Source organism: Phodopus roborovskii, unplaced genomic scaffold (genome assembly GCF_943737965.1).
Source record: "Phodopus roborovskii unplaced genomic scaffold, PHOROB, whole genome shotgun sequence".
NCBI classification, from domain to species: domain Eukaryota; kingdom Metazoa; phylum Chordata; class Mammalia; order Rodentia; family Cricetidae; genus Phodopus; species Phodopus roborovskii.
This window is the reverse complement of record NW_026125052.1, coordinates 31379859-31394349: the sequence shown is the minus strand read 5'-3', so window position 1 is coordinate 31394349 and position 14491 is coordinate 31379859. Positions and strand designations below refer to the sequence as shown.

Genomic DNA, 14491 nt, shown 5'->3' with positions numbered 1-14491 from the left:
CTTCTTCACAGAGTTTCCGGAAGAACAAGGAAGAGGTGGACTGAGGAAGCCCCAGGGTGGGAGATCACCAAGATGGCGGCCATGGCGCCCTCATTTCAATTTGAGGTTTAAAAGTGTTTTAACTTTATTTATTTTTGTGTGTATGTGGGGTGTGTGTATGCAAGTGTGTGAGACACACGGCCCAGAGGTCAGAAGAGGTGTCAGATCCCTCGGAGAACAGTTGTGAAGTGCCCAGTGTTGGCATTGGGAACTGAATTTGGGCCCTTTGGAAGAGCAGCAAGAACTCTTACCCACTGAGCCGTCTCTTTGGTCTCCTAGTTTGAACTTTGAGAACACTTCCGGTTACATTTTCAGAATAGCGCATTTTGAGCTGGGGAGATGGGCTCTGTTGGTAAAACAAAACAACAACAACAACCAAAACCAAAAAACAAACAAACAAACCTGTCTACGTATGTCAAAATAAAATAATATAAATAGTAAGATAAGAATAATAGCATTCGTTTTAAAATACTCTTTACAAAACAAGCAGGTTGATGCACATCGTTTCAATGTATTATTATACAGCTGTTAATTATACAGCTGTTACATGTTTACAAAGCTGTGGGGGAGGAGAGAAAGTATAAAGGAAGTAAGGGCAGCTGGATGGGTCAAGGTGCTTGGCGGCTGCTGTAACAGTCACATAGTAGGAGAAAATGCTTGCTATGGTACATACCTACATACCTATGTGCATGCACACACAAAAAAATAAATAAATATTTTTAAAAAGAAATAATACATGAAACATACATACTAGGGCTTCTTAAACATTTGCAATCCTGTTTATCTGAGAGATGTTTATACCACCTTGGGTATATAAAACAGGTATATGGTGGGGGGGGGAGGGCTCAGTGGTTAAGAGCACTGGCTGCTCATGCAGAGGACCCTGGTTCAGTTCCCAATCCTTACAAGGTGGCTCACAACTGTCTGTACGTCCGATTCCAGGTGATCAGAAGCTGCTTTCAATTTTCCACTTCATACACATTATATAGACATACATGCAGGCAAATGCATACAATAAAAAGTCTTTAAAAATTATAAATAAAATAGGTACACCAATCAAACATGTACTAAAAACCCAAATAAATGCATTTTGAAACAATTATTTGATATGTATATAATTTCACTATTTAAATGTTTTTTTCGAGGAGGCTTTTATTTTGTATGTAGAGCCACTGGGGTGGGGGGGTGTTGCCTGTGGTCACCCTAGAGATTAATTACACTGGGCTCCACACACTAGCTTGGAAGTGAGCTGACAGAAACCACTACTCAGCCAATCACATAATTACAAAGCTGGGGTTTCCAGCAGGGCTCCAGGTGGTCAGGATGTGTGGCTTCAAGGATGTCTAAGGAAGCCAAGCGTGGCATGGGAGGGAAAAGCATTAGGTCAGCCCTGAGACGCCACAATGACATCAAGGACTAAGCAGCAGGCATTGGCCAGGGGGTTCCTGAAGCGTCTGCCAGCAAATTTGACCTTGCTGCCCAGCTCTTCCTTGAGTCTAAGGATCTGATTTACTTGGCCAGACGCTCAGATTGGCAAGTGGCAGTGCAGAGCCCCACCACCAGGTCGGTGATCAAAGTATCCTCTGTCTCCCCAGACCATGGGACACCATGATGCCCCAGCCATTGAACTGGGCCAGCTTACACGCCTGCAGAGACTCGGTCACAGAGCCAATCTGGTTGACTTTGAGCAGGAGACAGTTGCAGGACTTCTCACTGACAGCCTTGGCAACCCTCTTGGGGTTGGTGACTGCGAAATCGTCCCCAACCACTTGGGTGCCTGCTTGCACTAGCAGTGAACTTCTGCCAGGCTTCCCAATCATGCTGGTCAAAGGAGTCCTCGATGGACACCACTGGATACTCCCAGATGAAGGACTTATACAGGTCAGCCAGCTGGTCAGGTGTGATGGACCCGCTGGAGTCACCAGGAGACCTCAAGTCCAGGTCATACTTACCAGACCGAGGAACTCAGAGGCGGCCGTCCATGCCGAAGACGACCTGGTCCGTGTAGCCGGCCTTCCCCATTGCCTTCTTCAGCCACTCGAGGGCTTCTCTGTTCTCCAGGAGGTTGGGCGCGAACCTGCCATCACCACCCACATTGGTAGCATCCTTCCTGTATTTCTCCTTGATGACACTCTTCTGGTTGTGGTAAACCTCTGCCCCAATGCGCATGGCTTCCCGGAAACTGGACGACCCCACCGGAAGGATCACGAACTCCAGTATGGCCAACTTGTTGCGAGTGTGAGAACCGCCGTTGGTCACATTGAAAGCTGGAACGGGCAGGATGACTTCAGGGTTGTCAGCCAAGTCGGCCATGTGATGGTAAAGAGGTACCCATTTTCTGCGACACCAGCTTCGCAGACAGCCCGGACACTCCCAGGGTGGCATTTGCACCAAATTTAGACCTCTTTTCAGTGCAGTCTATCTCAGTCATCAACTTCTCCATCTCCTTCTCCACAACGTTCAGTTTCTTGCTAACCAGAACAGGTGCAACAGTTTTTTGAGATGCTCAACAGCCTTTGGGACACCCTTCCCCATGTAGCACATCTTATCCTTGTCACAGAGTTCCGGGGCCTCATAGATGCAAGTGGGCAAGCATCACTTGAGACCTTCTGAGGTGTAGAGATCAACTTCAACAGTGGCTCCCACGGGAGTCAGACATCTCTAGGGCATGGACCCTGAGAATAGACATGGCGAGTTTCTGGCACTCGGGTGGCCATGCAGAAAAAGAACAGAGGTTACTGCTAACACCCTGGAGAACGTTTAGGACGGACGTGGCACAACTCTGTTCCCGAGCTTACTATTGAATTTCTAAGTTTATTTATGTGTATGGGTGTTTTGCCTACGCGCACATTAAATGTAAAAGAAGCTGGAAGAAGAACCTCGTTGCTAGCAGTTGTCGCTGTGTGGTGAGATTATTTGTAACCATTTTTACTGTTATTTTCTATCTTTATTATCATCATGTATGTGGTCCAAACTCCTCTCTTCCTAAGCTGCTTGTCTCAGGCATTTATACCGCACTGGGAAGCTGCCAGCAGAGTCTTCCAAGCAGGACAGCCTCATTCGGGACTGGGTTCAAGGGGGCATGTAGGTTTGAGTGCCATCCCTACAGAGGTCCTAGTTCATGGCTAAAATGTCACTCACTGAGAGCTATGGAGCAGCAAAGTCTGGGGCCAGGGCTATGGTGTTGAACCGGCAGCTCGATGGTTAATCTCAATAGTCAAATAAGGAGATTTAGAATGACCTGGCTGATGGGACTCTGGCCACACCTGGAAGGGATTACCTAGGTTGAGTTAATTGAGTTGGGAAGACTCATCTTAACTGTGGAGGGGACAATTCCTGGATGGGGATCTTGACCCGTATAAAGCAGAGAAGTTGAGTTGTGCACTAGTCTTTGTGGCTTTTTGTTCCTGACATGGAGTGGATGTTACTCCAAGCTCTGGCAGCCTTGTCTTCTGCCATGGTGGACCGTACTCTACACCCCAGCTGTGAACCAGAGCTTTTCTTTCTTTCTTCCTTTCTTTCTTTCTTTCTTTCTTTCTTTCTTTCTTTTTAAGAATACTCATCACAGCAATGGGAAAATGAATTAAGATGGGCAGGAAGAGGAGGGAACTGGTAGGAGAGGGAAAAGGAGGGAGAACATTCTGGAACCAAGTCATAAAATCCACCACCTGCTCTGTGGCGAAAGGGACTGGTTGGATTGAGTAGGAGTAGGTGATGACCAGTGCCAGAGAGCTTTAATGGTGACATCTGACTGCCTGATGGGAGGGTTAGGCAGCATGGAGTGGTACTGACGCTAATGCCTGAGCCATCTCAAGGTCATCCCTGACATCACACTGATTTCAAGGTCAGCCAGGCTGCATGAGACCCTGCCTCAGAAATGGAGAGAGGGCTCAGCTGGCACTGTGCTTGCTGTGCAAGTGAGAGGCCCTGAGTTTGGATCCCCAGCACCTATGTCTAATCTGGGTTTGGTGGAGTACCTGTAGTCCCAACCCTGGGAAGGCAGAAACCAGAGAATCCCAGGTGCTCATTGGTCAACCAGTCCAGCCAATTGGTGAGCTCCAGGCTCAGTGCCAGAACCTGCTTCACAAAGTAAGGTGGGAGCCAGGCATGGAGGTGGCATATGCCTTTAATCCCAGCACTTGGGAGGCAGAGGCAGGTGGATCTCTGCAAGTTCCAGGCCAGCCTGGTCTACAGAGTGAGTTCCAGGACAGGTTCCAAAGCTACAGAGAAACCATATCTCGAAAAACAAACAAAAAGCCATTGAAAGACAACTGACATTGACATTGACCTCAGGTCTCCACAATGCATGCAGGGCACACACATTTGTATGCACTGCACACACACACACACACACACACACACATAGAAAGAGCCCCCTCTGACCATATCACATTAAAACAAATTAATCTTTGTGTATCAAAGACTCCTTTTACTCCGCAAACCCTGTATTTTTTAAATCGTTGCTTATTCACTAGTTTCCTTTGTCCTGAGACTGGGTCTCACTGTGTAGCCCTGGTTTTCCGGCCTTGAACTCAGAGATCTGCCTGCCTCTGCCTCCCAAGTGCTGGGGTTAAAAGCTTGGGCCACCACACCCAGTTTTGTTTTGTATTTTTAAAGAATAGAGTTATGGCTGGATGTGATGATGCACACCTTCACTCCCAGGACTTGGGAAGCAGAAGCATGCAGATCTCTGGGAGTATAAAGTACATAGCTAGCTCTAGGATAGCTAGAACTATTCCACAGAGAAACCCTGTCTCCACCCTCCCCCCCCCAAAAAAACAAAAACAAAACAAAAAAAAAAATGGAATTTTTTTGTTGCCCACGATAATCTTAAATTCCCCGGGGGCTCAGGAACACCACTGTATCACGTTTATTAAGAAAGAATCCAGTTTCAATCATGAAAAACTGCATTGAATACAGTCAGATAATCATGGGATAAGCTGTGTACCACACTGGGTCGCATGACTTGGGTGGGGTTCAGAAGGAGGCATTTTGCTTACACTGGGCAGCCATATTTTTCTCCCACTGAGGCTCCACCGCTTGTCCTTCAAGAATAGAGGTGCAGCCTGCGTGTGGGGGTGTGTGTCTGTAAATAAGGCCAGTCTAGTCTACATAGTGAGTCACAGGCCAGTCAGTGCTACAGAGTCTAAAAGAACGATAAACAAATAAGTAAACAATAGGGCTGGAGAATGGCTCTCTGGGCGAACCCACTTGTAGCCCAGCTTGGCCACTGAGTTGGATGCGCAGGACCCACATGGTAGGAGAGAAGACCAGTTGCCCTCTGACCCCCACACACTCACACTGTGGCATGTGCGCAGTCAGCTACCCATGTGTACAAAATTAAATTGCATTTAAAATGCTTTAAGAAGCAAAACAAACAAACAACAAAACAAAACAGAAGAATGAAGGGAGCCCAGGGCAACTGCAAACGTGTTGGGCCAGCGCACAAGCACACCGTTCCCCATCGGGGTGCGTCAAGGGGCCAGGGAGGAAGGGGAGCGGGGAGTGGACACACTCCTCTTCACTCAGGGCCCCACCTACCTGTTGCCGGTAAGGCTGTCGTCCTGTTCTGAGTACTGTGTCTATGGACAGCCAGTCCTAAACACCAGATATGCTCCCTGGTGCCGAGTGAGTCCCAGACGTGTGAAGGGTCTGGGTGGGAAAGCCTGCTCACAGAGACAAACATTCAGATCGGATAAGGGTCCCCAGAAAAGCCCGTGTCTCCTGGGTACTGGAAGGGAAAGTCTATGCCTGAAGGAAGCTGACCTTTGACTGCAGTGGCTGCCTCCATCCTCAACTATTGGAACAAACATCAAAATCGGGGGTGGAGTGGGGTGGGGTGGGGATAGGGAGCTGAGGCCAGAAACAAATCCGGAGCTTACTGTACACAGCACAGTTTGGGCAGTTTGTGATCTACAAGCATCCACATGGAGACTTGTGTTTAAATAGTGAGGGGCGTTCTGGAATTCGAAACTGGTGTCTGTTTTTCTTTTTTACTTCCAGTAAAACAGTAATTGCAATAGAAATATCAGTCGATAAATAAGTAAATAATGAATAAACCATCAAATACTGCCTTGCGTCCCCACTGACAGTAGGAATAGGTTTGAGCAGATCATCAAAAATAAGGGTGGTTGTCGAGGGAGGAAGGAGGAACACTCTGAACTTGACGGATATTGCCATGGGGGCTGGGTCACAGCCGTCCCTAGGTGAGAAACAGACAGAAACTGGGAGGGCTGGTTGATGTGATGGGGGGGGGGTGCCTTCCACCTGACTGAGACCCAGGAAGATGCAGGCTTTACGGTGGGCCTCCTGAGGGATGAGGTGAAGTGTCTGTTTTATTGAAAATTGGACTGCGTGAAAGAGGGTCAAATTAAGGGACCTTTCTCAGTAGTTACCTGAGGGACCTCTTCTCTCTAATTACTAAGATTTCACAGTTAAAACGAGCCCCATTGTTCTGCAGGCTTCTGCAAAGGCAGCCTTCTCTCAGAAGGCACCTCCAGCCCGCTATGCAAAGCGGCAGGCTTATCTCCCGTCCTCTGAAGTGGTTCATCTTTGTGGAGAGTAATGCGACAGAGGTTTGTCAGGTTAATTGCTACCACCGAGAGAAAAGAAAAATAATAGTAACAAAATAAAACAAGCCTCTAATCTTCGAGGGAAAATACATTGGAAAACAGACACATACGACTTTTTAAAAAATAATTGTAAAAAAATGGTGTGTGTGTGTGTGTGTGTGTGTGTGTGTGTGTGAGAGAGAGAGAGAGAGAGAGAGGGTGTGTGTGTGAGTGTGAGTGAGGCAGAGAGGCAGCCATGCCAAGGTCTGAGTTGGAAGTCAAAGGACAACTAGCAGGGTAACCAGTTTTCTCTTCCCATCAGGTCTGTTCCAGGGATTGAACCCCTGCTGTCAGGCAGGCTTGGCAGCAAGCACCTTTACTTTAGCTGCAGATCAATCTCACCGGCCCAGATACATAAAACTGCAAATACATTGGCCAGGCAGTGTGGCTCTCTGCCTGCTCCTTAGAGTGAGTTCCGGGATGGTCAGGGCTACTCAGAGAAATGCCGGCCGTCAGGAAAAAACAAGAGAACAAACAAAAACCCCCCTATAGATCAATTAAAATTGTGGCTACAAATTTTGTTTTCTATGATGGAATGGTGAAAGGTGTAGAACCCAGCTAGGGCCATAAATGGCTCAGGGTAAAGGCACTTGCTGTGCTAGCCTGATAACCTGAGCCCACATCCCAGGAATGCACGGAAAAAGCTGGATTCTACACTGTGGTCCCCAGGGTGCCAAAATCCTGGGAGATTGAAGGTGGTGATGGGCAGCTCATCTGGAAGCTCACAAGCAGCTCAGTTGGTGTCTTCCAGTCATTCTACACACACACACACACCCCACACACACACTCACTCACACACACACACACCACACATACATACATACACACCACACACCACACACACACACTCACTCACACACACACCACACACACACACCACACACCATACACGCACACACATGCACCCCCCCACACACACACCACACACACCACACACACACTCACTCACACACACACACACACATACATACATACACACCACACACACACTCACTCACACACACACCACACACACACACCACACACCATACACGCACACACATGCACCCCCCCCCACACACACCACACACACCACACACACCACACACACACCATACACACCACACACACACCACACACACACACCCACTCACACACACACCATACACACACACACCACACATACACACCACACACACATGCATGCACGCACGCACCCCCCACATACACCACACACTCACACACACACTCACTCACACATACACACACACCACACTACACACACACGCGCACGCACGCACACACACACACACACACACACACACACATACAAACACACACTGCCCCTTTTTTGAGTCAGGGTCTCTCACTGAACCTGGAGCTCATCTAGTTGACTAGTCTGTCTGGCCAATGAGCTCCAGGGATCTGCCTGCTTTCCTTGCCCCCTGCTGTGGGATTACAGGTGTGTTTTGCAGTACCTGAATTAAAAAACATATTTACTTTATTTGTGAATGTGTGTGCCCGGATGTACAGCATACCGAGTGTGTATAGGAGCTCATGGAGGTCAGAAGAAGCATCAGATCTCTAGAACTGGAGTTACAGACAGTTGTGAGCTGCCATGTGAAACTGGGAGTCGAACCTGGGTCCTCTGCAAGAGCAGCCAGTGCTCTTAACTACTGAGCCATTTCTCCATTTTCCTTTATAATGAGAGTTCTGGGGGCCTGAACTCAGGGCCTCTTTCTTTCTCAGAAGGCACTTTATAGACTGAGATAACATTTTAGCCCCTGATAAACTTGTTTTGATGGCAGTTATAAAATGCACCTTCGTTTATAGAGCGAACATGCGTTCTCAAGTGTCCCCCGACCTCCCTCTCCCTCTATCTTGTCTAAGGTTTGTCTCATCATCCCTCTCACAGCTCCTCTCCTTTTCTCCCTCCTTCCTATCCCTCAGAGTTCTGGAATACAGTAGGAACACTTGGCTTAAGCTAGGAAGGATGCTGAGAGCCCTTAGGAAACACTGTTTCACAGTCATTTAACAGAATAACCCTGTTTTCCTGCAGGCACATTCTGCCATCTGAGCACCGAACCCCGGTGTGTGTGTGTGTGTGTGGGAGTGGGTGTGGGTGTGGGTGTGGGTGTGTGTGATGGTGGTGGCGGCAGCCCCAGCAGAGAGAACTTGACTTTGATATCCTTAGGCAGACCTGTGATTCTTCACCACCTCACCGCAGCGGTATCCGAAGTCTTGAGTAACTGCCCTGTCTCTCCCAGGACAGAGGTGGTAAAATTCTATATTCTAAGGCATGAGGAGATAACATGTAGTAGGATGCCTGGAAGTGACTGCTTCCTGGGCCCTCAGGTCTGTGACTGCAAAGATATCCCAGAGCGTCGGGGTTTAATTCCCAGCACTCACGTGGCAGCTCAGAACTCGTTCCCAATTCCAGTCCCAGGAGATCGATGCCTTCTTCTGGCCTCTTCAGGCACAGTGTGTGTGTGTGGTGTACAGACAGACAGACAGACATGCAGGCGGAACACACACACACATCACAAAATCAACAATAAAGGAGAAAATATACTCATCCTCCTTGCCCCCCAGGATTTCTTTGTGTATTCTGGTTATCCAGGAGCTCTCTGAGAGCTGGGATTAAGGCATGTGCCACCACAGCCAGCTTCAACTCCTCTCTTATCTGCAAAGCCCTTGCCACAAAGTTCTGACTGGCTGGGGCTAGAGCAGTGTAATGAATGTCAAGCTGTGTTTCAAATGTGCAAATGGAACCCTCAAATACAGAGGAGACAGGTTTTCTTCCCGTTGTCTCTCAAGGTGGCGGCGTTGACATGTTCTCCATGTAATGAAACTCATTGAAGAGGCCGGAAGAATGTAAGGCAGGGACGAAAGCTAGGCATGGGGACAGGATATTTGAGGCACACCAGAGCTGCAGTAGGGTCTTCGGGATGACAGTGAGGACCTGTGAATTTAGGCAACATCCATATGAGCCTAACCCACATATTTTCCCTAGCCTAAGCTGGTACTTGTCAAAAGACCTCATTCATCTGTGTTTGGACTCTGGGCCATCAGTGAGAGGGAAAGGAACAGGAAGCTGTGTGAGTCTCAGTGGGGGGGGGGTGACTCTCCGCGTGCAGGTGGTTTATCATTAGATTGCGAAAATTAGTGATAGATTAGAAAAGGACATGTCCGGTTGTAGTGCATGCCTTTAATCCCAGCACTTGGGAAGCAGAAGCAGGAAGATCTCTGTGAATTGGAGACCAGCCTGGTCTTAGAGTGAGTTGAGTTCCAGGACAGCCAACACTACACAGAGAAACCCTGTCTCAACAAAACAAACCAAAACAATGCATGTGCACAGCCCCAACACATGCACCTGTACACAGATGAGCATGCACACACGTGCATAAAGTAAAACAGGAAAAGAGAAAGCCAGGATGAATCAGCATACCAGCACGCAGGCCGAAGGGGAAGTTCTGTGATACGTTTATTTCACTGGTTTAGAGACAAGCAGGCGCATAGGTTACTTCCCGAGATACTGTGTGTGTCTCTGACTGTGAGTCTTGCCCTTTACTGAAAGATGCAGCCCTGGAGTTGCTCTGGAGGTAGAGGGAGGGATGGAAGTGCAGGGAAGGGCAGCTGGGGTTTGGCATGCTCGCCCGCGGCCACACCAAAAGGAGACAAGGTCATGTGCTTAAGCTTCCCAGCTCTGAGTCTGCCCAGCTTGGTTGTCCTCTGCCAAAGCCTGATTCTTCAAGCCATGGGATCTTGGCCTGGCTCAGAAGGTACCTACATCCCTACAACCTTACTGCAGGACCAGAGAGCCAAAGGGCCTTGCTGGCTCAGCCGTAAGCAAGAGCAGCAAGTTTCCAGTCTCGTAGGCCTTCTGAGAACATCTAAGCTGCTGCGTTGCCCTTGACTTCCTCCCTGGCTCCCTCCCCTGGGCCCAGCGACAGTGTGTGAGAAAGAACCGAGCCAGAGACATAAGAGGAAAATCTTAGTGTGAGGACAATGTGTGGGCACGCGGTAGGCTAAGTGGCCACACCTCAGGTTCCTAGCCTCATCCTATAGCAGAACCATCGATGTCAAGGACACACAGGGTGGTGTCCCCGGAAAAACCCTGTTCTGGCTTTCCTTCCACGAGGCTGGTTCTAGGCTAAGAGTGAGTGAGAGCTACCTGGCTCCTCTCTTCAACGCCTCTGCCTTCTCTTACCACAGGTCCTGCCTCTCCAATGCACCGGGGTCTCAGAGGAAGGTGTGAACAGGAACTTCTCCAGAGGGATTTTACAAAGCATCTCAGAGCTCCTCGGGCCACAGCTGACATAGACTCGTCCCTGCTCCCTGAACTGAGGAAGGAACAAAACTAAGCGAAAAGTGCCTGGGCATTTTGTGGTGCCTGACTAAGGGGGGGATGATGCAGCCTGCCCGTACCTTTCTATCAGCTGCAGAAGGAGTTGGGCAGCAAGTCCATGGATACGTCCCTTGACTGGAGTGCTCAGAGGTGAGCAGCCAAGCTTGGATGGGTATGTCCCCTGGGAAATATGCCCCCTACACTCCCTCTCTCCACACAGGTAGGTCTGGGACACAGAGACTCTAGGGCCTCTGAGCAAATTTCCTGAGGAGGTCAGAGTCAAGACTTCCAGCCTGTGTCACCACATTTCTCTTTTGAGCCAAGACTGCCTCAGGGCAGACCCGCTGACAGTGGAGGGTGTGTGTGCTGAGTGTTCCTATGCGAGTGTGAAACAGAGGGAGTGTGTGTGTGTGTGTGTGTGTGTGTGTGTGTGTGTACATCTGCCCAACAAGATCACTTACCAGGCAGAAGCAAACTGAAGAAAACGAGAACCTGGAATTAAACAGGAACGCGGCCCTGTGTTCTACTCTCCAGTGACCCCCTTTAAGCATGTGACAAATAGCGAAACGCTCATTTAGCGTTCATGCTTCCAATTCACAGTATCTGTTGCAGTTAATTACAGGGACTTAAAAGCATCTGCATTTACGGAAGTACCCCCCACTCTTCCCTGTTCTCAGTGCACCCCACCCCATCTCTCTTCAGGCCACTGAGCCCACAGTCATCACCATCCATCTCCACAGAGTGGAGTGTTCGCAGGGTGAGGCTTCATCGGGTTGGAGAGGAGGCAGGGATGGGCCAGAGGGAGCTGGGGCAGTTGGGGGTGTGACAGGAGTGAGGTGGACCCGGCCTTCTCTCCAGCAGGGGAGAGACAAGCCTAGCAAGAAAGGAATAGATTGAGTTTCCTTCATTAATTCAGAGACTTGGCATCACTTGTTGACAAAAGGGGAGATGAAAGCCAGAAGGGCTTTGGGGTAGAGGCTGGAGGAAGGCAGGAGACAATACGAGGGGCGGTCAAGGCCAAGCTGCCACATGGGCACACCGGCAGGGTCTGCACCCCTCTTCCATGCCCCTCCACCCTGTGTTAATGTATTCATGTGTGTGCATACATGTAGCTCTGTGTGTGTGTGCGCATGCTTGTCACTGGGCTGTTTTGGAGGTCAGAGGGCGACTTTGGGGTCCCTATTTGTTATCCTTAGCTCCCATGTTGAAGAAGTCTCTGGGCTTCTCTCTATGGAAATTTTGGCTTTGTTGGTTATGTTGAAGTTTCTTTGCTCTTTTAAAATCGCATTTATGGATATATTAATTTACACGTATGTGCATATATGTGCCACAGCATACATGTGGCGGTCAGAGGGCACCTTGTGGCACCAGCTCTGTCCCTCCACTCCGCGGGTTCCAGAGGTTGAATGCAGGCCTGCAGGGCTGGAGGCAAGTTTCTTTACCTGCTGAGCCATCCTAAAGGCAGACCCTGAAATCCCTTGACTTTCACTGGCTGGAAGGGCAGACTAGCTCCCCAGAGCTCCCTTTTCTCCTCTAGCCTTTTTTCCTGTCTCTCTGCCCTGCCTCAGTCCTACAAGTAGCTTTTTGTGCTTGCGTTTTGATTCAACAGGGAAATGTTTACTAGGTTTCCCCCCCCCCCAATGTGGGCAGGCTGTGAGTAGGGAAGGGTGGGAGGGGCAGGGGAGGAGGGGGAGGGCTTCGAGGCACCAGCCCAGTCCACCATCGCTGGGGAACCAGCTCCAAGCACTGGAAGGCAGCCGGCCAGGTGGAGCGGTGCCCCGTGACTGAGGAAGGGTTCCTTCTTTGTAGATTGTTACTTCTTGGCACTTGGTCTGGAACACTTGAGTCCTGTCCCGTGTGTGATGCTCTCCATTGTCTGCTCTCAAGACTAGGCACTCTGAGTAGGAGATGGCGGGATGGTTTGTGTTGTTCTGGCAATGTTAGTCTCAGGGAGGTTGTCTAGCCATCCCTTCATCAGCCACGTCTGCAGCAGCGGGAGGGGCCCGAGCGGTAGGCTAATCCTCACTGGGATGCAACCAGGCCTGGCATTCTCTCCCTGCTCTACGCCTGACGGGTGAATCCAGGCACCTTGGAGCTCTGCTGACATCATGGAAAATCTTAGCTGCATGGCCACAGAACACACACTTGCCAATTAGCAGAGAAGCCCACAGAGGAGAGAGGTATGAGGCTTCATCTCGTCCCTGAAAAGACAAAGGGCCTTTGCCTGATGCCAGAGAGGTGCTGTCTGGTGCACAGCCTGGACAATCCACATCCAAGGTGGCGCCGGGTCAGGCACAGCCTCCTCTGACAGGAGGAGATGGGGGCGGGGAGCTGCCTTTGTTTGTCTGGGGCACCTGTGCCCCGGAGGAGCTACCTGGATGGGAGAGGGGGAGGAGGGAGGGCAGAGGTGGGGGTCTTGCTGGTGAGTGGGAATGACAAATGTCTCCCGCCGGGAGCTCTGCCTGCGATCCCGCAGGGTCATTCATCTCAGCCACCAGTGATTTGCATCCCGACAGGGCGGGAGATACTCCTGCCCGCCGTTCCCCCATCCTATCCAGTTCCCACTCCAGCCCAATTCAAAATGGAGCGCTGGCCCTGGTCACTCCTGGACTACCCCCTCAAGCCTTTAACAGACGGTGGAGGGTGTGTGTGCTGAGTGTTCCCCGGCAGGGGTGCTGCTCAAAGTCGGAACCTCTCCCGAAAGCTCTGGTAAAAGGCCAAAGCTGTGGCTAGAGTGGCAGCTCTTGTCTATTATTTCAGCACTGGGGAGGTTGGGGAAGGAAGACTGCAGAGTCTCGGGCCAGTCTGTCTACATAGTGAGCTCCAGGGCAGCCTGAGTTATATCTGGAGACCTATTTCCTAAAATCAAATCAAACAGGCCAAAGCTTGGCAAGGTGATTCAATGGGAACAGCCAGACCACCGCAGTGAGGACCCACATAGTAGAAGAGAATTGCCCCTTGACCTCCACAGGTTATGCACATGCACATGCTATGGCACATGCATGAGCACACATGCACACGCGCGCACACGCACACACATGTGCGCGCACACGCACAGATGCAAATAAATAAATGTAAATGTAAGAACTTAAGGAGTATGCAAAGGCCCTTTTTGGTTGAGGGATGGAACACCAGGAGAAGGGGTTCGGGATATGAGATGCCATTTGGTTGTACCAAGAAGCCTTGTCATAGGGACAGTGTACGGGAAGCTGGCAGCGTGCAGGCTGCTTGCTGTCAAGGCCCGCCAGGGCATCCTACAGCCCTGTCGGCTCCCAGCTCAGGAAGCCCACAGGTGCCTGCCTCCCCATTTCCTGCAGAGAGGCCACCTGGGTCTGGAGCCCTGGAGAGAAGGAAGTGGGCTGTGGTGACTGTGATGATGTCACAGCATGCTTGCTGTGAGGGGAAAACCAGGTGGAGATGCTGGCCAGAGTGGCCTGCTGTTACATTTCCCCTTGTTTCTGTTTCCTGGTGACTTCACCCTTCCACAGGCCTGGCACATGCCGGAGACAGCCAG

General features: G+C 50.1%; 1 pseudogene; it reads right to left on the bottom strand.

Annotated features, from left to right (window-relative positions):
• Positions 1-1423: 1423 nt before the first annotated feature.
• LOC127221156 (alpha-enolase-like) lies at positions 1424-2728 on the bottom strand (annotated as a pseudogene).
• Positions 2729-14491: the final 11763 nt, after the last annotated feature.